Raw genomic sequence first — 24912 nt, 5'->3', positions numbered from 1 at the left:
TGTGGTACATAAACAAGCAGGGGGGTTACACATTCTTACCCCCTCTGCAGACTAGCCATGGCATTGTGGAACACAGCCCTGAGCTACACAGTGCATCTACAAGCTCAGTTCCTGCCAGGAAAACTAAATACACTGGCAGACGAACTAAGCAGAAACCACGTGGACCCACAAGAGTGGAAACTGGAACCAAGGATTTTAATCATGTTGACAAGCAAATGGGGGAGCCCAGATATAGACCTGTTTGCCTCCCCCCAGAACTATCAATTGGACAAATTTTGCACAAGGACTCCCCACGAACAAGCTTGGAAAGTGGATGCTCTGTCCTTCAGCTGGAAAAACCTATCAGTTTATACCTTTCCTCCTCTTCCTCTGCTCTCCCGAGTACTACTAAAGATCAAACAAGACAAACCAAAGACTATTTTGATTGCACCAGACTGGCCACGCCAGCACTGGTACCCCTCTTGCACAGTGTGTCACTGTTGGCCCCATGGCACCTGCCTTAGACTCCTACCCTATATTCTCAGCAGGAGAACCAGATCCTGCACCCTCAGCTTCAAACACTGAACCTAGCAGCCTGGCTAATTACCTAATCTCTCCTTTACCATCCCTTAGTAAGCCAGTAATGGATATTATTTTAGAGGCAAGGAGGCCTAGTACTAGAAAATCTTATGCTGAAAAATGAAAATGATTCTGTGCCTGGAACTTATCTCGGGGCATGAGCACAGCAGTGCCCAATTTACCTCAGATTTTACAATACTTAACTGAGATGCTTCACAAGGGCCCGTCTTTCTCCTCCTCCAAAATTCACACCTCAGCCATTTCAGCTCAATATAACACAGAACCTCCCCTTTTCTCTCATCCACTGCTCAAGCAGTTCCTCAGAGGGGCCAAAAATTTATGACCATCCAGGAGAGCTCCAACTCCAGCCTGGGACCATAACTTTGCATTGGAGAAACTCTCTTCCTCCTTTCGAGCCAGCTGCTTATGCAGACTTAAAATTCCTTTCTTGGAAAACAGCTTTCCTTTTAGCAATCACTTCAGCAAGAAGGGTATCTGAATTACAGGCCCTCATAGCAGTGGAGCCTTTCATTATCTTTCATGCGGACAGGGTGTCCCTCAGGACCAATCCCTCCTTCGTGCCCAGGGTGGTATCCAGTGTGGCCCTTAATCAGTCCATTCATTTGCCAACCTTCTTTCCTAACCCACAGAACAAAGGGGAGCGGATACTGCATTCCTTAGATGTGCACAGACAACTTAGATTCTACTTGGACAGGACTAAACCTCAAAGGAAATCTGACCAACTGCTGGTGGCTTTTGCTGCAGGGGCATAAGGGAAGGCTATTTCAAAGCAAACCATTTCCAAATGGATAGGCCATTGCATTCATTTCTGCTACAAGCACCATGGAAAACCTATCCCACAGGGGATCAGACCCCATTCAACCAGGGCTGCATCTACCTCTACAGCCTTTCTCAGAGGCGTCCCTACCAGGGACATCCTAGAAGCTGCTACCTGGAGTTCTGTACATACTTTCACCAAGCATTACCATCTGCCAATTTTCTCTAAATACAGAGCTGGCTTTGCCACTGCAGTCTTGCAGGACCTTATAGCTGGTCCTAATGCTATCTAAATTCCTCCTCCCATCCTTAGCTTTGGGAATCTACCCAAATGTGATGACTGCAAAAGTGAAACACGAAGAACATAGTACAGGTTGTGTACACTTACCATAAATGTAGATGTTTGAGTGTATTCACTGTTGCAGTGCAGGTTACCCTCCCTCCAGCCTCCTTTCTTCTTTTAGCTATACCTCTACTCTCACTTACTGTGGTCAAAAAGCTTTTTGGTGTATTTGTTTTTTTGTTGGAGGTATAACCTTTTATATTTATAGATTTAATTACTTCCCATTGTGGGGCACCTGACATCTGGGGTAAGAAAACTGATGTAATGGCATCTGCTGCATGTTTTATACCCCTGACGACCTGACGTCACTGAAGAAGGGACAGCAACTGACGCAGGACCCAAGACTTTGTTAATCACGCCGACTGAAGGCTACTGCAAGCAGATAACCCAAATCTGATGACTGCAACAGTGAATACACTCTAACATCTACATTTATTGTAAGTGTACACAACTGTACTTTCTTGCAGGCCTTCCGTGCTCGGCCGTCTACTTCCTGGGTTGACCCCACCTGCAGATGAGCTTATTAAGCTGATTGTGCAGTGTGCCTGTAAGCCCCGGACAACACAGAACCTGTTTCCCAGAGGCCAGACAAAATTTTTATCCACCCTCCGAAAACCAGCCCAATTGGTCCAAGCAGCTAGGAGTTTATTCCATGGTTGTGGTGGTGGTCACCAAGAGGGAGCTGGCAGAAGGTAGTTCCACTCTTCATCCCTCGAACAGGGAGTCTCTGGCTATGGACAGACTGGGGAAGCGGGCCTATGCTTCAGCGACCTTTGCCATTCAATCGCTGAACTATCTGGCACACTTTACTCGCTTCCAAAGAGACCTAATATCAGAAATGTCTGCCTCTTTGGCTGAGGTACTTTCCTGACTAGATGCGTGACATTGTTGCCTCAGCTGGCTACCCTGGAATCCATCTTGAACTCCTCAATGCGCTTGATCTCTGACCACCGAGGAGGGCAGCTCAAGCAGACACGTCTGCATAGTCATGAGACTGCATGTTTGGATGCGTTTGTGTGATTTCGTGGACCCCTTTAGATCTTCCTTTGTCAATGTGCCTGTAGACGAATCTTCCCTTTTTGGTTCTATCATGTAGTGAGAAGGACTGAAAGACTTTGCCTTCTGTGGGCATACATTTTTCCATCCCCTAGAGATCCTATTCCAGGAATCAGAGGGGAGGAAAATTGTGGTTCAAGAAGTCCCAAGGGTCTTTTCGTGATGCACGTGGTGAGCAATCCCCCCGGGGTAGAGAGGGCAACTCATCTGGAAAGACACCCCTTTCGGGGCAGAGGGGGTCTGCGCAACCAGGGCGCTAGAGATTCCTTCTCTGGCTGACCCTACCAGCGCTCCTGAACAGCAGCCCGATTGCTTTCCTCTGGAAGCAGTCGGGGGTCGATTTTCCCTGCAACCTACAGGCCTGGCAACTAACGGATGCATGGGTGCAGAGAATAATATCCAGAGGCTACCGTATCCCATTCGATCTTACTCCCAGACCTGTCAAACAAATCCCTGATGGTTCCACCCAGTCAGAGGGAGGCAGCAGCCGTAGAAATCGAAAAGCTGCTAAGGAAGAGTCATCCAGCCAGTCCCAAAAGACCAGAGTGGATCCAGGTTTTACTCTAGGTTCTTTTTAGTGCCAAAAAAGACAGGGACTGGAGACCAATCCTGGATCTCAGCTTACTAAACTAATTCATAAAAACTCAAAATTCAAATGGTCACGGTACAGTCCATCCTCCCCTTTCTGGGGAAGTACAACTGGATGTGCTCTATAGACCTTGCAGGATGCATATTACCACATAAAGATGGACATACGCTCCTGGAGATTTCTTCGCTTTTGGCTAGGAGCCAGTCACCATCGGTTCAGGGTACTGCCCTTTGGTCTCCCGACAGCCCCCAGAGTGTTCACCAAATGTATGGCAGTCGTAGTAGCTTATCTCTGACTTCAAGGATTCCAGGTGTTTCCATACCTAGATGACTGGCTCAACGCCACGACCAGGAATCTTCTCATTCACAGCCTGTCTTACACTCAAGGCCTTGCTCTTCGCTTGGGTATCACGATCAACATGGACAAATGTCCCCAACCAGAGCACTGGAATTCATTGGAGCGATCTTCGTCACAACATCCTGTCAAGCTTTCCTTCCTCCTCCCAGACTCTCAAAAATAAAAAGCCAGATTCCCAGTCCTCCATCCACAGACTTTTGTACCAGCATACCTTGTACTACAGCTATTGGGATCTGTGGCAGCAACCATTAGCTTAGTTCCACTGGCTAGGTTGCACATGAGGCTAGTACAGTGGCTCCTTTCATAACAATGGTCGATCTTAACCCACACACTTGACCACATGATTTGCAAGAAAGAAATGCTTTGGTGGATGAAGCCAGACGATCTTAACCCACCCATATGGATATGCCTTACAAACCTTTGCAAGAAAGAAATGCTTTGGTGGATGAAGCCAGAATCAAATCTTTGGTGTCGACTGTTCTGCCTTCCCCAGCCCAGGACTACGGTGACCATGGATGCTTCCCTGCTGGGGGGGTGCATTTCCTGGGAAAGACCATCCAAAGCACCTGGTCTCCCATGGAGGCCAATTTGCACATAAATGTCCTGGAATTGAGGGCAGTTTTCTTAGCATTGCAAGCGTTCCACACATCCCTTTCTTCTGGGACCATTGCAGTTCAATCAGACAACATGTCAGTCTGGTACATCAACAAATGAGGCAGAACCAGGTCTTATCCCCTGTGTCAGGAGGCCATGAGAATTTGGCACTGGGCGATGTCTTCCAACCACTTTCTTGTAGCAATGCACATTCCTAGGAGCTCCAACCTTATTACGGACAATCCGAGCAGGAACATTCTGATGCCTTATAAGTGGTCCCTCAGTCCTATAATAGTGGATCAGATCTTCCACCGTTGGGGTAGGCCTTGCTGCGACCTGTTTGCTTCCCCCCTAAACAACAAATGCAGAAGCTACTTTGCCCTGATCCCCCTTCAGGGGGAGTCACCAAGGGATGCTCTGACACACGATTGGCCCCCGGGTCTGCTGTATGCTTTTCCCCCATTTCCCCTCATCCCCCAATTCCTCAAGAAAGCTCAAAGATTGAGAAGCAAAGTGATCCTCATTGCCCCTTATTGGCCCCGTCAAGTCTCGTTCCCTTTCCTATGGCCTCATCAGATTCACAGCCTGTGGATCCTAGATCAATCCCAAGGTCTTGCTATCTCACCCTCAGGGACCGGTTCACCCCAATCTCCACAGCCTCAAGCTCACAGCTTGGTTTCTCCACTTCCGATGATTGCCAGGCTACCTGATATTTCATCTCCTGTTCGTGAGATTCTTCTGGCTTCACACAAACCTTCCACCAGGAAAATTTATTCTAGTAAATGGGCTAGGTTCTCTACATGGGCCAAAGATCATAACATGGACCCCCCCTACTCCATGCCTATTCAGAAGATCCTACAATACCTGACTACCCTATTACATGCAGGAGCTTCCGCATCAACAGTTACTGTGCATTTAGCAGCTATTGCAAATTTTCACAATGGATTTGATAATGCTTCTGTTATGTCACACTGACACTGCAAAACCTTCTTGAAAGGAGTATTACATGTTATCTCCTGTCAAGCTCCCTATAGAACCTTGAGACTTGACATTAGTGCTTCCATTAACAAACCCTCCTTTCAAACCTTCTAATTCATGGGATATGAAATGTTTGTCTTGGAAGGACTCTACTTCTAGTAGCCCTTACCTCAGCGAGAAGAGCATCTGAGTTGCAGGCCTTGAGTGTCAAGAGACCTTACTTGATCTTTCATATTTTAGTAGGGAAAGAGTTTTCCTACATACTGACCCATCCTTTTTGCCCAAGGTCATTTCTGGGTTTTCAGTTAACCAATCTGTTGACCTGCCGGTTTTCTTCCCTCATCACTCAAATAGAGGGGAATAGCTTTTGCATACCCTTGATGTTCATAGGCAACTTAGTTTTTACTTGGACAGAACTAAATCTTTCAGAAAAACGGATCAGTTTGTGGCATTTGTAGGACCCAGATTGGGTAAGCCTTTCTCCAAAATGTTCCATCTTTGTTGTAGATCTTTATTCATTCATTACCTCCCGCCCTCCTTCTCCTGCCTGGACTTCTGGTGGACTTTAGGATTTCCTTAGTTAAGGTATTTGCTCAGAGCCTCCTACTGTCTCTTTTGTTATTTCTATACTATAGGGGCGGGCAAACTCTATCTGAATAGGCTATGAGAGGGGCATTGTGGGTAGGTCCTAGATGAGAGTTTTTGGCTGGCGCGAGCTTGGTAACGGCCGTGTCTGTTCTGCGGGCGGAACCAAAGTCCTAACAGTAATGAATGAGTAAGTAAAAGATCTACAACACAGATGGAACATTATGGTAAGACATAACTTTTTTTGTGTGTGAGTGCATATGTATGTGCACGCTGCTACTACTTAATGGTCTAGGGTACCATGTTGCATGGAGTGAACAAAAATTGGCATGAGGATAAAGGATGTTTATACTCTTAAGTGGTACTGTATAGCTGTACCACTTAAAAGGAGTATGCTTCAAGTAAATAATTTGCATCTTTTGTTTGTGGCTGCTATACTAGCTTAAGGCTTTATGCATTTTACAGACATGTGCAAGTGTAATGAGGTCCAGCTCATGAAGAGTGACTGCCCAACACTAATTGCTATCATTTAAGTATTTTATGGTTGCCTTATTTATCCCATTTTGGAAAATAGTGTGGGTGTACACAAGATAGTTTTGTTTGTTTAATTGCTTTTTATAAAATTACACTGGAAGGCATTAGGTTCAGTCTGAGACAGGGTAAAAGCTTGTACCAGTAATGGAATTCAAACCCCATATAACTGGTTCACTTGCACAAAAATGTTGACTACAGGAGTTTAAATCCCAAGGCCTTTCTGTCACGTGTTAGTTGGTGACAACATTGGAGTCCTGTAAATTGGACTTTGATAGCTTTTAAAACATTTTTGTCTACCAAAACATATATATGCCCTTGCAGCCACAGAGTACTTGTACAGCAGTATACATTGCACAGCACTTATTTTCCAGTCAGGTAAGATGGGAATGAACTCTGGAGTATTAACAAAAATGTTAGTCTTGCAGCTGACTAAAGAGAATAAAACAAAAGAAAATTCATATGCTGGTATGGCAGAAGATGGTATGATGGCAGACTTGCATACAGCCGAAACATGGTCCACTGAAACTAAAAATATCAAAACTGCAGCAAAAAAAAAAAAATACAAGAAAAGTCTAGCCAAGCCAGAGATTGCACTGTGTGATGCCTTAAACCTCCTATAATAGAGGTTCATTGGATGTATGCAAATGACTCAAGGACATTTTGTTTCAGCTATATGGCTTCTGAATGTTCATGGCTTTTTACTTTCTCCAAGTCTTTATGGGCACATTCAGGCCAGTAGTCAAACCCACTAGCTGTGGGCAATGCATATTTTGGTCTTCTTATGACTTTTGTCATCACAGGTTTGCGAACGTCTGCTGGGTTTAAAGACCCCATGTTTCTAAAGTATATCCAAACATTTCACTCAAGCTGTGCTGACAAGGTCATAAGATGGCTGAAACATGCATGTCCGTAGGTTCATAGGTAGGTACTAGGCTATCGGCCCTGGGGCCTATACAACCCCAGCCAAAAAGGTACCCTGGCTTTTGCCACCCAAGAAAATTATTTTCCTGTGCCACTGTTGAGCAGAGCCACGGAAGTGATCCCCGAGGTGAATTTCCTATTTCCCATCCAATCATCAAGATTTTTCTTGAGTGCTAATGAGGAGCTTTGTTTGATTATAGATAGGTAGTTTATTCCAGAGTATGGGAAGTCTCTGGGACAGGAGTCTACCCCTTTGGCATGTTCTGTTTATTGTGGTGACAAGGTTTAGGTCCCTAGAGTGTGTAACTCGGAGGGATTGGGATTTCTTTAAGTGGAGCATGTCCAACAGCTCTGGGTTTGACATAGCTTTGTACGTTAGGCAGAGATCACCTCTGAGTAGGTGGTGTGACTTAGTAAAGCTGGAGTTTTTTGAGACTGTCTGCATAGGGCATCTGATTGAGGCCGGTAATACTCTCTGTGAAGTATTTCTGCGGCTTTTCCAGTTGTAGATGTCTTGTGAGGTACATACCAAAAGGGGCATTGTAGTCTATAATGGGTCTAATGAGTGATGAGTAGAGGGGAACAGTTATCTCTTTTTCTGGATGAGAAACCTTTTGTGATGTGTGCCACGTAGGATTTCCTGACTACTGTGGCAATGTGATTATCAAAGGAGAGAATACTGTCCACCTGTGTCCCAAGGTCTCATATCACACTTTCTGTGTTAAGTTTATTACCGCCTATGTTGTAGTTCATGGGTATAGAGTTTTTACCAAAGGGGATGACCATGCACTTTTTGGCATTGAGCTTGAGGCCATGGCTTTGACCAGGCATCTGTCTCAGTGAGGCCCTTTTGTAGGATGTCCACATCATTAGGAGTTTAGATTATGGCATCTAGTTTGCAGTCATCTGCGAACTTCGTTAGCCAAAGACCTTCTGTGTTGGCCTGTACTTCAGAGAAGTAGATACCAAACAGGAGAGGACCCAGGACTGAACCCTGTGGTACTCCACTTGTCACTGGTCTGAAGTAATATTTTGAGTCTGCTACTTTCACAGTGTGGGTTCTGTCAGTGAGCCAGTTGACAACCCATCTTGTGACATAGGGATTTATACCTAGTTTAGTGAGTTTATCTGTAATTCCAGAGTGGGAGATGGTGTCAAAAGTCTTGGCAAGATTTAGATAGGCTGTGTGAACCACCTTACCCTCGTCTATGGCTTTGGTGACTGCTTCAAAGAAGTCTGTCAGGTTTAGGAGACATGATCTGCCTTTTACAAACCCGAACTGGGTGGGGTCCAGAGTTTGGAGATTACCAATGTCTGTTTATAAGTTCCATGATGATAAGTTCCATGGCCTTGTAGACCAGGCTCGTCAGGCTAATGGGGCAGTAGTTCCCGTGGTCTGTGGTGGCTCCCCCCTTGTGGAGTGGGATAACAGTCGCTGTGTCATTCAGTAGGCACAAAGCTTGAGGTTCTGTAGTTCGTGTAGAGCGCAGCCTGGGATGGCTGGTCCCATGGATGCTGTGTTCTTGGCTTTGGAGAGTGTGGTTTTTACCTGTGCAGCCATGATTACAGGAACTTTGCATTCTTCCGGTATAGAGATGGGCTCTTTAGTGTGTGAGAGGGGGGTAAAGTTAGCACTGAACCCATCTGCCAGGATGTTGGCAATATCAGTTGGGTCTGTATATTTAGTGCCATTGTGCTGTAACTCAGAGCAGATCTGAGTGTTGTCATTGAGATTCTTGACATAGCTATAGAATGCTTTGTGGTTGTCTTTAGAATCGGTGGCGATTTTGTTTTCGTAACTAGCTTTGGAGGATTTGATCAGGGATCGCAACCTCTTACGGAGACCGACCCGACCAGGGAGATCCTCCACTCATGGGATTTTACTCTCTTTTGCAGCAGTTTCTTCCTTCTGTTGTACAGTTTGTTTATGGCAGGGGGCCATCAGATTGGCTTCCTTGTTTTGGAGGACAGCGTCTTGGTTCTGTTTGGGATAGCACGATCCATGCACTCGTGTAAGTGCTTATAAAGTGCAATTGTGTAGGATTCAGTAGTCGTAGCTGTATTGTCTATCTGCATGGGTGTCATGAAGTTCACCACTTCTGTCTTAAGCATGATGTTAGCTTTGGAGAAATTTTTTACCATGGTTTCCTTAATGGGGGGTGGGGGCAGGATGTGGATATCTAGGGTAATTAGCTTATGGTCGGATCGGATGAGGCATTGACTTCAGGTGTGGAACACCGGTCACTCATGCTGGTAATGACTAGATCTAGGATACTGTTGCCATTGGTGGGGATGTGGATAAGTTGATCCAGGGCATTGGAGTTTATGAATTCTAGAAAGCGTTGAGCGAAGGAGTTGGTACACGAGTAGTTTTCCCAGTTAATGGTGGGGTAGTTGAAATCGCCCATTATTAGGGTGTTTGGTTGAACCCTAATATTTTCCAGTACATCAAGAAAAGAGGAGTGGGAATCCCGGGGCATGGTGGGGGATCTGTAGCAAGCTATAATTTGGATTGCAGTTTTGCCTAGAGTTAGTTGCACTTGGATAACCTTGGCTGCATTATGCTGAGCAACTAGCCTGGAGGTGTGGATATCCAAGAATATGGAAACACCTCCACCTTTGGTGTTCCGGTCCAGGTTACATGGCCTAAAAGTGTGGTATGAGTTGTACCCTGGTAGTGCAGGGGTGCTCTCTGGAGCCTTGAACCAGGTCTCAGTCACTGCACAGATATCCATGTTCTCCATTTTAAGGAGTGCCTCGAGTGAGTGCATTTTGAGATTTAGACTTCTAGCATTGAGTAGCATCACCCTCAGTTTTTGCTTGCCCGTTCCTGTTACAGTGGCGAATTTGTCATTTGAACCTTGCCTAAAAAAAGGCACTATGGGGCAGCAAAAACCTTAGCCAGTATCCAGAATCCCAGGGGTGACAGGTGTAGGCCATCTCTGGCAAAGCATTGTGGTCTGTCGACCATGTCATCCCAGGCAGACAGATACTGGATCCCTTTAGAATTACACCAGAAGCTTAGCCAATTGTTGAAGTCTGTCATTTTGTCCTTGTACTGCGGCATCATTCTGGATGATGGCAGAATGCTACTCGGGGATAGAGTCATACCTGCTGGGGCTATAAGATCGGAAAGCTCTTCCATGTCTCTTCATGTAGTCCAGGGAGGTATGTCTCGGGTCGTTCACACCAACATGGACAATGACAGTGTCATATTTGTACTTCTGGAGTGACCTGAGTGCGTTGGTTATGTGGCAGATCCTGGCACTGACAGGCAGCTGACAGTAATCTTCTCCTTGTTTAGCCTGGTGAGTGGGACATCAGTGTGACTGAATATAGTCACCTATTACTAGTGTGTTGGGTGCGTTGTTTTGCCTTATTGGCTGTGATTGAGTGGCACACCGAGTCTGCAGGCTGTGTCATTTGGATTGTGTTGGGGTGTGGATGTTGCTTGCATTTCTGCTTTGGAGGTCTCTGTTGCTTGAGCAGATTATTATTGAGAGTCTCCACGAATGTTTTTGTGTTTCTGTGTGTGGATTTTGGTGGTGTAGATTTAATGAGACTATGTGATGAGTGTGGTGTGGTGCAAGTGGTTTACCTTCTCCTTTTGACTGTCATGTTCAGTCTTGGTTGGAGAAAGCTTTACCTCCAGTTTGGCTAGATAAGTGCATCTCTCACAGGTTGTAGTGTTTGGTGGTAGGAGGACAGGATTGTCTGTGTACATGAAGCAATTTGTACATTGACCCAAGATGCCCAGATTTATCAGATAGACAGGAGAGAACACTGGGAGCTGACCGTTGGACATGCCTGAATAAAAAAGTATTTTCCTCTAGATAAGTGAGTACAAGAGCTGTTTTTCTCTAAGCAAGTGAGGAAGGTAAGTACCAAAACTGTTTTCTCTAGGTAATGAAGGTTGAGTGCTGTAGTAATTAGTAGCTTATTTAGTGCTTACAACAAGTTCTGAACAAGTGCAGATCACGAATAAGCAAATTCAAGTGCTAAAACTAAGAATCTGTATCTGGACTAAACTAGTTACAGGAAAGGGGGGAAACGAGTACAAATGTGGGCTTTTAAATCAGAAAGTTGAGAGAGATGGAAAAACTGCCCAAATGGCCAATAACCACAACTTCTGGGCCAGAACCACTTCTTATGTGGTAGATAGGTTACCTAGTGCTTACTACTCCCACTGATAAGCTGGAAGGCTTCCCCCCAACACAGAAAGCTTGAGGGGTCTCAGAAGCTTACATACATTCCTGGATACAGCAAATCTGAATCTGGACTACACTAGTTATAGGAAAGGTAGGAAACAGGCTTAGATTTATATATATATATATATATATATATATATATATATATATATATATATATATATAGAAAAGTAGCTAAAACAGCAGTAAAAACAATTCAAATGCAGTGCAAGCTGGCACACGAGTATGTAGCAATGTTAGACCAGACCATTTAAAGAATGCAATTAAATTAAAAATAACTAAAAACAAGTGCAGGAGGAGTCTATTAGGTAGAAAGAGGTAAATAGATGGGACTGGGGGGAGTGTCCCAGATCAAATCTTCAGTGGGAGCGGGCAACTGCAAAAGCCTACAGATTTAAAACAAGACAAGAATGGGTAGGGAAAAACCAACACCTTCAGCAGAGATCTGAAAAACTATACAGTGAAGCAAAAATAACAGTGCACAACTCTGAAGTCAGCCAGCAATGATATGAAATTAGTCAAATAACAGTACACAACTCTAAAGTGCCAGAAAAATATACTTAGCTCTGTATATCTCCAGATAGTTTGAAGAGCACTCTGTCAGGACACAGGAAGGCTCCAGCAATGATATGTGAGGATTGGGTTTATTGGCCTGATATATCCTTAAAGACTTAAAAAGAAAAATGTGAAAACTTGTAGACATTCAGAAGCCATATAGCTGAAACACTTGATGTCTTTAAGGGGTCTTTTGCATCTATCCAATGGGCCTGTATTGCAGGAGGTTTTAAGGTAGCACACAGTGAAAACGATCTTGGCTGGGATTTTCTTGTAGTTTTTACTAATTGGTTTGTCTGTGTGACGTTTTTGCTCTTTGGTTTGACAACAAGGATATTTCTTTAAAACTGGTATTAAATGCGTGTGGCTTAGTTCATTGACAGGATTGCTTCACTTATGAGTTATGTTAATGAGTCAGTGTATGTGATTGGTTACATAGTTTGTCATGTGTTTTTATCTTGGATGTGATTGGTGAAACTGTAGTTTTATGAATGAATGGTTTGAATACTTTTTAGATGGTCTGACACCACTGCTAATGCAGTGAAAGTGCTTACTTTTTATTCGTTTTATTGTTGGTTTTCATCTGTTTTCTTTAGCTGTGGTGGTCGGTCATTTTTTACTTTTGTCTGGTTGTATTGTTTTGACTGTGCCACCCTTTATCTCCAAGTAGTTCTTATTATTGTTGTTTTTCCTTGTTAAGTTACTTGGAGAACATGTCTGAAGGTTTTGATTTGGAGTATACTCCAGGAGTGAACCTGATACCACCAATGGATAATTTACAATGGATGCTGCTTTTGGATGCGAATACTTAGTATGTAGGCCAGTTTATCTGATATATCTGATACTGATGCTGCTGCAGATGTCACTGTATGTGAAGCTTTTATGGCTAGTTTCAAACAATTGGAGAATGAACTAAATGATACCTATATAAACGCCTACAGTGGCAATGTTTACACCTAGAGGCTACCTTACACCATGAGGTTACCTCACGTGGATTAAGGATTTTAGAGGTGACTGCTGTCCGGAATTACTGAAGCGATGGCAGCTTTTGAATCTGTTAGGTTTTGACTATATGAAACTCCTCATAGATTTTTTTCAACCCAATGAAAATTTACTTCGGAATATTAAGATTCTACAGACAGAGCTTTCCACTAAGGTTTCCTTGGATGCATTTAAGGCCAGGTTGGATGAGCTTTCCACTAAGGTTTCCTTGGATGCCTTTAAGGCCAGGTTGGATGAGCTCTGACAACATTTCTACCTATGAGTCAAGATTCCAAGCTATGAAAAGTAAGAAGTTACAGCATGATGTATTTGATTTCTCCAGTGGTTGTTTTCTCATGGCCAAGGGACAATGCAGCACGCAATGGTGGTGTTTCAGCCAGCACTGTTACAGAAGGGCAGAATATTGTAAAGCAAGTCATGGTCCCACATAATGCACAAACTGTTATTGAGTTTTCTAGCAAGGAGACACCTGCGTCAACTCAATCTGTTCTGTCCGCAAAATTGTATGAGTCTACTTCAACCCCCTTTTTTTCCCTGGCTTAGCCTCTACCAGTAGAGGAAAGTTCGAGAGAAGGAAGCTCGAGCAGTCGCTTAGAGAGGAAGTGTTTGTTCTATAACTCGGAACAACCGGAACCTAAGGAACAGGAACCCAGTTTGATTTTTAATCTTTCATCATATGCATTGACTACAGATCAGGTAATGTTATGAATAAAGGGGTATCCTTCATATCTCCTAGAAAGGCTGATCTTATTGGTGTGATTCGTGGTTTGAAACTGTTTGCCAGAGATGTTTTGTCGAGGTTAATGGTCTCTAAACAAGACCCTTCCTTTCATGTGTTTACGAAACCAAGTATATTCACTCCTGATGTCCATCCGGTAATGAATGCTTTCGTGACTTTGAGAACGATTTACATAATATGTATTAGAGAAATAATGTCTCCTTTTATAACTTGACTCCTGGGGAACATGAAGCTCTTAAGGTGTTACGTGACACTACATATTTAGAGATTAGATCAGCAGATGGGGGGGGGAGGCGCGGCGGCATCATCATCATGGATAGGCAACACCATTTAAGATGTTTGAAATGCTGAGTGACACTATTACCTGTCTACAGCTCTATAAATACCAAGTCAGTGGCTTTGAGGAAAGTTGATTTTTTTATGATATGCTGATGACAGGTTTGATCACGAAGGAGTTATGTGATTATTTTTCTGTTGACTGTCCACTGATACCTCTCCTCTCTGAGCTTCCAGAGGTTCACAAGGATACAGTTGAGCCACCTATACACCTTGTAGTGTTCAGCCCAGGCTGGATAACGGGACCACTTTCTTTATACATTGAGAAGATCTTGTGTCCTGTATTGGATGGGGTTCGCAGCATCCTCTTAGACCATAAGAAATTTTTACATGACCTGCTTTGGTTGATATAAAAAATTGTCAGACGTTATTTACTCCTAGTTACTACATATTAACTCACTCTTTAGGTTATACCTATTGATACAGGGGTCGAGAATGTTGGACTTTTTCTTACTAGGCAGAGCTGATTTTCCAACAGTAAGATTAACTTGGTCTGCATGTTTCAGTTTTTGTTGGCGAACAGTGCTTTTGTCTTCGAGGATCCTTACTGTCTGCAGCACATTGGCATTTCAATGGGTAATGTTTGTGTGAAGTCGTACGCTAATGTAGTCTTAGCGGACTGAGAATATGAATTTGTTTACAACAATCCTTTTACTGGCTGTCTGAATTAATGTTTTTTTTACATATTTTTAATATGGAAAGGTACTGTAAGTGCTGCCAGTGATTTTGTTTACAACCTACATCATACCACCATGTATTTGAGATTTAGCCTCAAGTGGTCTGATACCAACATTGATTTCTTAGATGTTTCTCTTAATATGAATAAGTTGGGCCAGGTTGAGACAAAGATCTATAAGAAACCTTGTAAGCGCCATAATATTTTACATAGAGGATGCAACCTAAGCACGTTACCAAGAATTTGGTCAAAGATCAACTGCTTTGGACTATACACTTACACAATAACAGGTCTGCAGATGAAGCACTTAGGTTGACGTCAGAACAGTTCATATCTAGGGGCTATGCAGAAGCTGATGTTGATGGTACTGCTGAGGTTCTACACTGTCTTAGGAGTACAGTTGCCAGATCCTTTTTTCCAGAAGGGGCATATAATGTTACATCTATTTCCCCGGGTAGACAATGCTGCCCTTGGATTGTTTTGACTTATTCCAATGATATGAATAGTCTTTTCAATTAAGAGGAGTTAGGCGGTTTTGACCACTGATAATGATACGAGCGTGTTGTTGGGTTCCTCACCTAGGTTTTCTTTCAGAAATAATAGGTCTCTTAAACAAGAACTTTGTTGTAAACGCACTATAAATATAGACATTATATGATCTGAAGTAGTTCACTTCATTTATCTGCAACCTGTGGGATATTCGGATCCATATCTGATCCGAGCTGGCAACTTTTTCAAGCATCTGCTCCAATCTCCTCCCCTTACCCATAATCCCTCACATCTCCTACCTTCCCACAGATCTCGTTTGCCGCTTCATGAATCCGCATCGTGATCTCTTTAGCTCCAAGTTGGGTATCCTAAGTGAATAGTTTTTCTTGTGTGTTTAGTGAGTGTGTGTGGTAGTTAGTTAACCTTATCCTCCCCTTCGCTGTTCGTCATTTTTTTTTGTAAAAAAAAAAAAAAAAAAAAGTTAAAGTTGTAGTAAAGTAGTATAGCAGACCTTCCTGACTTTAGTGTGTATGTTGTAGTGTTGGGTCAAGTTTTGGCTGAGTGGGTTTATAGTATGGCTGAGCAGCCCAAACCTACTTTTAAAAAATGCAGTGTGTGACCATAAGCTTTCACCGGCTGGTGGCCTCATTTGCCTGGGTGTTCCCCATCTTTCAACACAGTGTAGTGTGTGTGCGAGGTTCAACCTCAGGGCCCTAAAAGAAAGGAAGGCAAAGCTGGTAGCTAAGGGTCTTCTGCCAGTTTCTTCCCTAGACACAGTGACCTCAGCCTCGGCTCTTCCAGTAACTGCTCAACCCCCACCCCCCACCTTAGGCTGGGACTCAACCTTCCACTAGGTTTGTTAGAGGGGACTGGAAAGGAAAAGGACAAAGAGAAGAGAGGGGATAAGCCTCACAAGCGGTCTCCAGAGCGGGAGCCCTTCCCTAGCCCACCTTCCAAAGTGACTAGGACTACATCTCCTAGGCTCCACTCCCCGAGGTTCTCCCTGGAGCCTTTGGACTCTAGGCCTTCGAAGTAGTCACACCGACCAGCTAGATCCGAGTCGGTCACCTCCTTGTGCTCAACTCTGAGTCTGTCAGAGTTGGATATGGATAGGATGTTGAGGTTCATTCGGACCCAGATCCAAATGGAAGTCTTGCCCGGGCCTCTCTCCCTCTGGAGGGGGGAGCCTCCATGCCCTTCTTTCATCCAATTTCTCCTTCCTCAATCCAGCCTGCAGCAGTTTCGGGGTTTATGGATCCATGGATCCTCGGAGCAGGGGATTTGGCGCCGATGGTTCCTCCAACCTCAACGCCGGTGATTACCTTGAGTTCCTCTGATCAGACCTGTTCGGATCCGAGGACGAGGAGTCAGAGTCTGAGGGGATGGATGTGTCTTAGGCTCAGATGTTGTCTGATCCAAGCCATTCCTTCAGAACCCTGGCTACTTCTGCCTCTGCCCCGATCCTCACGGCGGAGCCGGGAAGAGCTTCCTCCTTGGTTGTTAAGGAGGTGCGCTCTCCATCGGCGTTCGACATGGTGGAGAGGGTTCTCTCCCAAGGATAGAGACCCCAGCCTATTTCCTTGGACTCTGCTCAGACTCCCATGGATTTGGTTACGACCCCCTTCAGCTTGTCCCAGGGACAGCCCGTGCTAGAGGACCCCCAGGTGGATCCCATAGTGAAACCCCCTGTGACTCATGAGGCCTCTTCAGAGTGTCCCACTGAAGAAGGTTCCCATAAGCACACGTGTAAAAGGAGGCACCTGGACTCCCCAGAATCCCTGACGGAAGATACGGACTTAGATGAGGGAAGAGGGTTCCCCCAGGTCACCTCCTGAGGATGTCTCCTTTGGAGACATCATGGAGATCCTCCGCCAGAGGGGAGGTTGGTCAGCCCCAAAACCCTCTACGGATAAGTCAGTGTTCCTGGAGATCTTTGGCACAGGGCCATCTACATCTTGGGTGTCCCCTCCTGCGGATCCCTTAGTGGATCTTATTACTGCACGGGCATGGAAGGAGCCTGACACCATAGAGCCGATACCAAAACGCCCGGCCTCTCTCCTCCCTCAGACAGACAGGCCTGGTATAAGGGATCCCCGGTGGATGCTATGGTGGTTGCAGCTGCCACCAAGAGGGAACTGGCACAGGAAATTTCCTTGGTCCACCCTCCGAACAAGGAGTCTAGGGCGATGGATCTGTTTGTGAAGCGAGTATTTTCTTCAGCAACGTTTTCCATTCAAGCACTGAATTATTTGGCACACGTCATACGACTTCAGAGAGATCTAGTCAGAGTTTACTGTGTCGCATCCAGAGTCTGTCGCCGAAGGGCAAAAGATTATTCTCTGGGAAACTGTCGACTCTGAAATCAGTTTCGAACATGCCCATGCGTACTCTTTCCCATACCATGGAAGGAGTGGCTAGGGCAGCTAGAACTGGCATAGCTATGAGGCGACATGCTTGGCTCAGACTGTGTCAATTCGCGGACCCCTTCAAGACGTCGTTCACAAATGCTCCCTTCAATGGTTCTTCCTTGTTCGGGAAGACGGTACGTGACACTCTGGTCCAGAGCGAGAAGGACGGGAAGGCACTATCTGCCCGTCTGAGTGTGCTTCTCTAGCCCTCAAAGATCCTTTTCTAATCGGAGAGGGCAAAAGAAGATGTGGTTCCGAAAATTGCAATTTTCCTGGGACTCTCAGGACAACTCGTCCCCTAGAGGCAGAGGGAGACGAGACTGCCCCGGAGACAGAGGGGGCCTGAGGAATTTTGAGTCTAGGGAGACCTTCTCTGACAGTCCCACACAGCAGCCCTGAGGGGTCGCCCAACTGTCCTACTTTGGAGACAGTCAGGGGAAGATTATCATTGCACCTAAAGGCTTGGGAGTCCATTACTGCGGACCATTGGGTGCTTCAAATAATATCCAGAGTCTACTCCATCCCATTTATTACCTCTCTCGTCCAACCTAAGCGCCTCCTGGATGTTCCATCCACTCAAAGGGAGGTGACAGCGAAAGAGATTTCAAAGCTGCTTCACAAACAAGCCATCGAACTGGTCCACCCAGATCAGTCTGGATTAGGCGTTTACTCCGGGATGTTCTTCGTGGTTTCACTGTTGCAGTCATTACATTTGGGTAATCTGCTGGCAGGTTGCCTTCAGTCGGCCTGATTAACAAAGTCTTGGGTCCTGCGTCGGTTGCTGTCCCTTCTTCCATGACGTCATGTCGTCAGGGGGATAAAACATGCAGCTGATGCCATTACATCAGTCTTTCTTGCCGCGCGGTGCCCGAAGCAGAAGCAGTTCACAAGTGCCGCGGTCAGCCGACTCCGGAAATTTTCGTTTTCGAGTTTCAGAACCGAAGTCTTCAACTAAAAGCCAAGTACCCCATTGGGGAAACTTTTTTTCTTGCTCCTTACCAATTTCAGTAAAAGTTAATAATTGCATTACTTGTGGGAAGCAAATATCTCATAGGGATTTTCATTTTTACTTTATTCCTTGCCTAGGCCCTGACCACGACATACCTTGCTGTCGGTTTTGTGCTTTATTTAATCTGCACACTATCCGTCGTCTGTCTATTTTTGCATCTAAATATTTCAGTTCTCTGTTTAATTATCCAGAAATGAAGTTGGTTAGCCATCAGACTACCGGAATACCAAAAAAATGCAAAGACAGACAGGTCATTTGAGGTCCAAAACTGCTGACGACGCTTCTCCAGTTCGCTGGTACTCAGTGAGGTGCTTTCGCAGCCCCTGATGACAACTAATTCTGATTCACAGGCCTCTACTGAGACCCATTCAGACCGGTATGCCACGAGATGCTTCACATATGGAACCCGCGGATGTCTCTACCTTGGATGAGTCTGGAGCCGCTGAGCAGGCACCGGCTTCTGAGGGTGTATTCAGGCCTACAGACTTGTATATTAAACCAACTCCAAGTTCAATACTAAGGCCTAAATCTTGATCTATGTCTAATAAACCGATGCCTAGGCCACATGTTCAGGCCCCTATGCCTAAAAAACAGATGAGAGAAATTAAATCTTCAGCCATTTTGATAATCAGGGGTAGTCAACCCCCCCCCCCACCGCCAAGAGGCCTAGGATTGAGCTTGACTATGAATCTTTTGAACAGGACCCTGTTTCTTCTGTCTCTTCTAATGATCTGGATTTGTCCATACCAATTTATGAGGACTCTGATGCAGAGGATTCCATTCCTTCTGCTTCTCCACCTGAGGATTTCTCTTTTGGGGAAACTCTACATACCTTAAGGAAGCATTTCCACACTGGTAAACTCAGGATTTTTCTGAATCCAAAAAGAGGCTTAGTGATTTCCTCCTTCAGCATAGGCCTTTGGCTATACTGCCTGAACTAGACATTGTTTATGTTTTCAGAATCCAGTATGGCCCCTTATTCCTTACCTCCAGCTCCTAGCAAACCAGACAGGTACTACAGGGTTCCTGAGTCCCACAAATTCCTTTTCAAAAATCCTGTTGCGGACCCTGAAACCATTTCTCAGGTCCCCAAGGGAATTAAGGCTTCTACTGCTAAAAATTTATACTCCTTCTGATAGACTCCAGGGCGCTGGATAGATGGGGTAAAAATGTTTATACTTCTGCAACTTTAGCAATCAGGGCTTTAAACTTGTCAATTCCATATGCTAAAATATCAACAGCATATCACGGGGCTGCTTAAACAGAAAATTATGTTGATTTCTGATTGTGTGGAGAATAAAGATTTACAGGATTTATTGCATTCAGCTGAACAAGTTGGCAAGCATACTTTGCAATGTGGTTTTGATTCTTTAGAGACCTCTTGCAGGGCTGCTGTTACTGGGTCTGTGCTTAGAAGGCATGCTTGGCTTAAGGAGCAATCTCTGCATGACCATGTTAAAGCAACACTTATGGATGCTCCTTTACAGCAGGGACCACCTGTTTAGCAATAAGGCTGAAGTTCTAAAAAAGATGGAAGATAAAGCTAAGTCTATGCAGACTGTGAAAGATTTCTTACAGGTACAACCTCCTAGATTTAGTAGGCACTGGCCTAGTAAGAACTGGTCCTTTTCAGCTCCTTCCAGAGCCACTGCATCCAAACCTGGACATTCCAAAAGCTCCAGGTTTCAGTCCCAATGGACTTTCAGAATGAAGCAATGGGGTGCTTCCACTTCCAAATCTGGAAACAACAAGGCACCTCCCTATGGTAAGCAGTCTCAATGACTTCCCTTTACAATTGCCAAGCAGTTATCTCTTAGCCGCCCCTTTGGGGGGAAAACTGGCTCTTCATTCTAGAAACTGGCAACTTTTAACCCAGGACAAATGGGTGTTAAACATAGTGTCCCAGGGATACAGATTTCATTTCCACACGCTGCCAACCCCAAGTGGATGGCCAGACCTGCCCCCAAATCACTGGGCAGAGACTCAGAAATGAGTACTTTCCCTCCTAAACATGGGGGGGGAGGGCTATTCATCTAGTACCAGACAAAGAAAAGGAACAAGGTTTCTATTCCAGACTTTTCCTGGTGCCCAGAAAAGACAAATCATGGCGTCCAATTCTGGACCTGTCTACTCTAAACACCTTTCTGGACATTCCAAAATTCAAGATGCTGACTCTTCACCAGTTATTTCCTATGCTAGGCAAGGATGCCTGGTTGGTAACTCTAGATTTAAGAGGCTTACCTGCATATCCCAATCTGCGGTGGTGGTGCTGCGGTAGCGTTGTCGCCTCACGGTATGACATCCTGTTCGATTCTCAGATAGAGCGTCTTCTTTGTGGAGACGTGCGTGAATGGGCGTACCTTCGTTGAAGGTTGTGCGTCAGAGCTGGCAACACAGCACGTAAAAATCTACTGCCAATCATTAGCGGAGTTCCGCTGTGACGACCCCTAACTGGGAAAAGCCGAAAGACACAACCTGCATATCCCAATCAGGGAATCTTGCAGAAGGTACCTACGCTTCAAAGCAGGCTCCATGCATTATCAGTTCTCTGCACTGCCCTTTGGCTTCTCTACTGCGCCCAGGGTATTCACAAAGTGCCTGGCTCCAGTAATTGCATTTTGCAGGCAAAGAAATATATTCAAATGTATCCATACCTAGACAATTGTCTAATTCAGCAGTAAACCAGGCCATTCTTCTAAAACATCTGGCATTTGTAAAAAGAGTTCTAACTTGTCTAGAGTACACCATAGACAAAAAGAAATTACAACTGGTACCCTCTCAAAAAATTACATTCCTGGGTGCAAGCTTGAATACAATTGCCCTAATGGCTTTCCTAACTCCAGAAAAGCAAATGCATTTGGTGATTTACCTCAAACAGGTGGCCACAAAAACCCTGCTATCTGCAAGGCAAATACTGCAAGCCTAGGGGTTCATAGCCTCCTACATTCTTCTAATTCCATATGCAAGACTGCATATGAGGAAACTTCATTGGCACTTAAAAAGTTTATGGAGTCAACATTGTCACAGCCCGGAAGCAATGATTCCTATCATACCTTGCCTGCGCCTAGTGTTCCTTTGGTGGGCAGAGGCCTGCCACCAAAACAAGGGACTGCCATTCACACCACCCCCTACCGCCCAAACCCTAACTACAGACTATGCATGGGGGGGCTCATATGGCAGGGAAGTGCATTCAGGGCAAATGGAGCCCAACTCAAATGCACCTTCATGTCAGTCAAAAAGAAATGTTAGCTGTACAGAATGCTCTGACAGCCTTCAAGGACTAACTTCATCCAGGACAATTACTGATAAATGGACAACACCACAGTTATGTGGTACATAAACAAGCAGGGGGGTACACATTCCTACCACCTCTGCAGACTAGCCATGGCATTGTGGAACACGGCCTTGGGATACCAAGTACAACTACAAGCTCAATTCCTGCCAAAAAAGCTGAATGTTCTGGCAGATGAACTAAGCAGAAATCTCATGGATCCTCATGAATGGAAACTGGAACCACAGATTTTCAACATGTTGACATGCAAATGGGGGAGCCCAGACATAGATCTTTTTGCCTCACCCCAGAACTACCAGTTGGACAAATTTTGCACAAGAACTAATCACAAAAAAGCCTGGAAAGTGGATGCCCTGTCCTTCAGCTGGAAAAACCTTTCAGTCTATGCCTGTCCCCCTCTGCCTCTGCTCTCCAAGGTTCTACTAAAAGTCACAGGACAAACCAAAAATGATTTTGATTGCTCCAGACTGGCCTCGCCAACACTGGTACCCACTCCTGCGCAGTGTCGCACTTTTCTCCATGGCACCTGCCTCAGACACCTTCCTTACTGTCTCAGCAGGAGAACCAAATTCTGCACCCTCAGCAGCTTGGCTAATAACTCCCCCTTAGCAAGCCTCAGCAAACCTGTGATGAATGTCATTTTGCAGGCGAGAAGACCTAGTACTAGAAAATGTTTTTCTGACAAATGGAAAAGATTCTGTGCCTGGAATCAATCTCAAGGGATGATCACAACAGTGCCCAATTTACCTCAGATTTTGCAATATTTAACTGAGATGCTTCACAAGGGCCTGTCTTTTTCTTCCATAAAAATCTATGCCTCGGCCATTTCAACTCATTACAACACAGAACCCCTCTCTTCTCTCATCCTCTTTTATAGCAGTATCTAAGAGGGGCCAAAAACTTGAGACCACCCAGGAGAACTCCAACCCCTGCCTGGGAACTTTAACTTTTGTATTGGAGAAACTCACTCTACCTCCTTTCGAGCCAGCTGCTACTGCAGCTGGCTCAAAAGGAGGTAGCTGCTACTGCAGACTTAAAATTTATTTCCTGGAAAACAGCTTTCCTTTTAGCAGTCACTTCACCTAGAAGGATATCTGAATTACAGGCCCTTATGTCAGTGGAGCCTTTCATCATCTTTCATGCGGACAGAGTGTCACTCAGGACCAATCAATCATTCATGCCCAAGGTGGTATCCAGTGTGGCTCTTAATCAGTGCATTCATTTCCCAACTTTCTTTCCCAATCCACAGAACAAGGGGGAGCGGATTCTGCATTCATTGGATGTACACAGACAACTTAGATTCTACTTGGACAGGACTAAATCTCAAAGAAAATCTGAACTGCTGGTATTTGCTGCAGGGGCAGAGGAGAAGGCTATTTCAAAGCAAACCATTTCTAAATGGATAAGCCATTGTATTAATTTCTGTTATAAGCACCATGGAAAAACTATCCCCCAGGGGATCAAATCTCATTCCACAAGGGCTGCATATACTTCAACAGCCTTTCTCAGAGGTGTTCCTACCAGGGATATTCTAGAAGTTGCTAACTGGAGTTCAGTTCATACTTTCACCAAGCATGATCACTAACCAGTTTTCTCTAAATCCAGAGCTGGCTTTGCCACTGCTGTTTTGCAGGGCCTTTTAACTGGTCCTAATGCTTTATGAATCCATCCTCCCAACCATAGCTTTGGGAATCTACACAAATGTAATGACCAGCAGTGAAACACTAAGAACATAGTACAGTTGCGCACACTCACCATAAATGTAGATGTTCGAGTGTATTCACTGTTGCAGTCCTGGTTATCCTCCCACCAGCCCCCTGTTTCTTCTCTTACTATATCTCTACTTACTATATATATATATATATATATATACCTGACATCTGGGGCAAGAAAAACTGATGTAATAGCGTCTGCTGCATGTTTTATCCCCCTGACGACATGACATCATGGAAAAAGGGACAGCAACCAACGCATGACCCAAGACTTTAATAAGGCCGACTGAGGGCAACCTGCCAGCAGATTACCCAAATGTAATGACTTTAACAGTGAATACACTCTAACATCTACATTTATGGTAAGTGTACACAACTGTACTTTTAGTGCCAAACAAGTCGGGGGACCTCAGGCCCATATTGGACCTGTCAACCCTGAACCTGGCTGTAGCCAAGCAGAAATTCCAGATGGTCACCCTGCAGTTCATTCTACCTTATCTCTGAGAATGCGACTGGATGTGCTCGATAGACCTCCAGGACGCTTACTACCATATCAAAATTCGCAGAAACTCCAGGAGATTCCTTCGCTTCCGGCTGGGAGCCAATCATTTCCAGGTCCGAGCCCTACCCTTCAGTCTCACCACAGCTCCCAGGGTGTTTACCAAGGTTATAGCAGTCGTAGTGGCTCACCTGAAGCTTCAAGGAATTCAAGTGTTTCCTTACCTAGACGATTGGCTTCTTGCTGTTGCCAAAAAGCGTCTTTGCATGGCTAGAGACTCCTTCCTGCATCTTGCAGGCAACCTAGGGATTGCCATCAGTGTCTTCAAGTCCCTCTTGAACCCGGTACAGATCTTGGAATTTATAGGGGCTCGGCTGGCTACCCTCCAGTTGAAGGTCTTTCTAACTCGAGACAGGGTCCAGAGCCTACGGGCCCATGTATCAGCGATCCTTGGCCCCAGACTGCCAATGGCAGGCGACGTTCTACGAGCTGTAGGCTCCATGGTCGCAGCAATCTCGATCCTTCCCTGTGTGCGCCTTCACATGCAGGTGCTTCAGTGGACCCTTGCAGTGGTCTTGGCTAGACCTCCCATGGACTATCCAATTTGAATCCGCAAAGCCTGCAAGGCGTTTCTTCTCTGGTGGCTCAGATTGCCGCAAATCTTGGCAGGGTGACCCTTCATAGCACCCACAGCC

At 45.1% G+C, this 24912-nt stretch overlaps 1 protein-coding gene across 1 annotated transcript in view; it reads left to right on the top strand.

Moving 5' to 3' along the window:
• SERINC2 (serine incorporator 2) overlaps positions 1 to 24912 on the top strand; it is a 481087-nt gene that overhangs the window by 187254 nt on the left and 268921 nt on the right. The gene's annotated exons all lie outside the window — the stretch shown is intronic.

Source organism: Protopterus annectens, chromosome 1.part2 (genome assembly GCF_019279795.1).
Source record: "Protopterus annectens isolate FY-2018-M chromosome 1.part2, PAN1.0, whole genome shotgun sequence".
In the NCBI taxonomy this organism is placed as follows: Eukaryota; Metazoa; Chordata; order Ceratodontiformes; family Protopteridae; genus Protopterus; species Protopterus annectens.
This window is presented reverse-complemented; position numbering and strand designations above follow the sequence as displayed.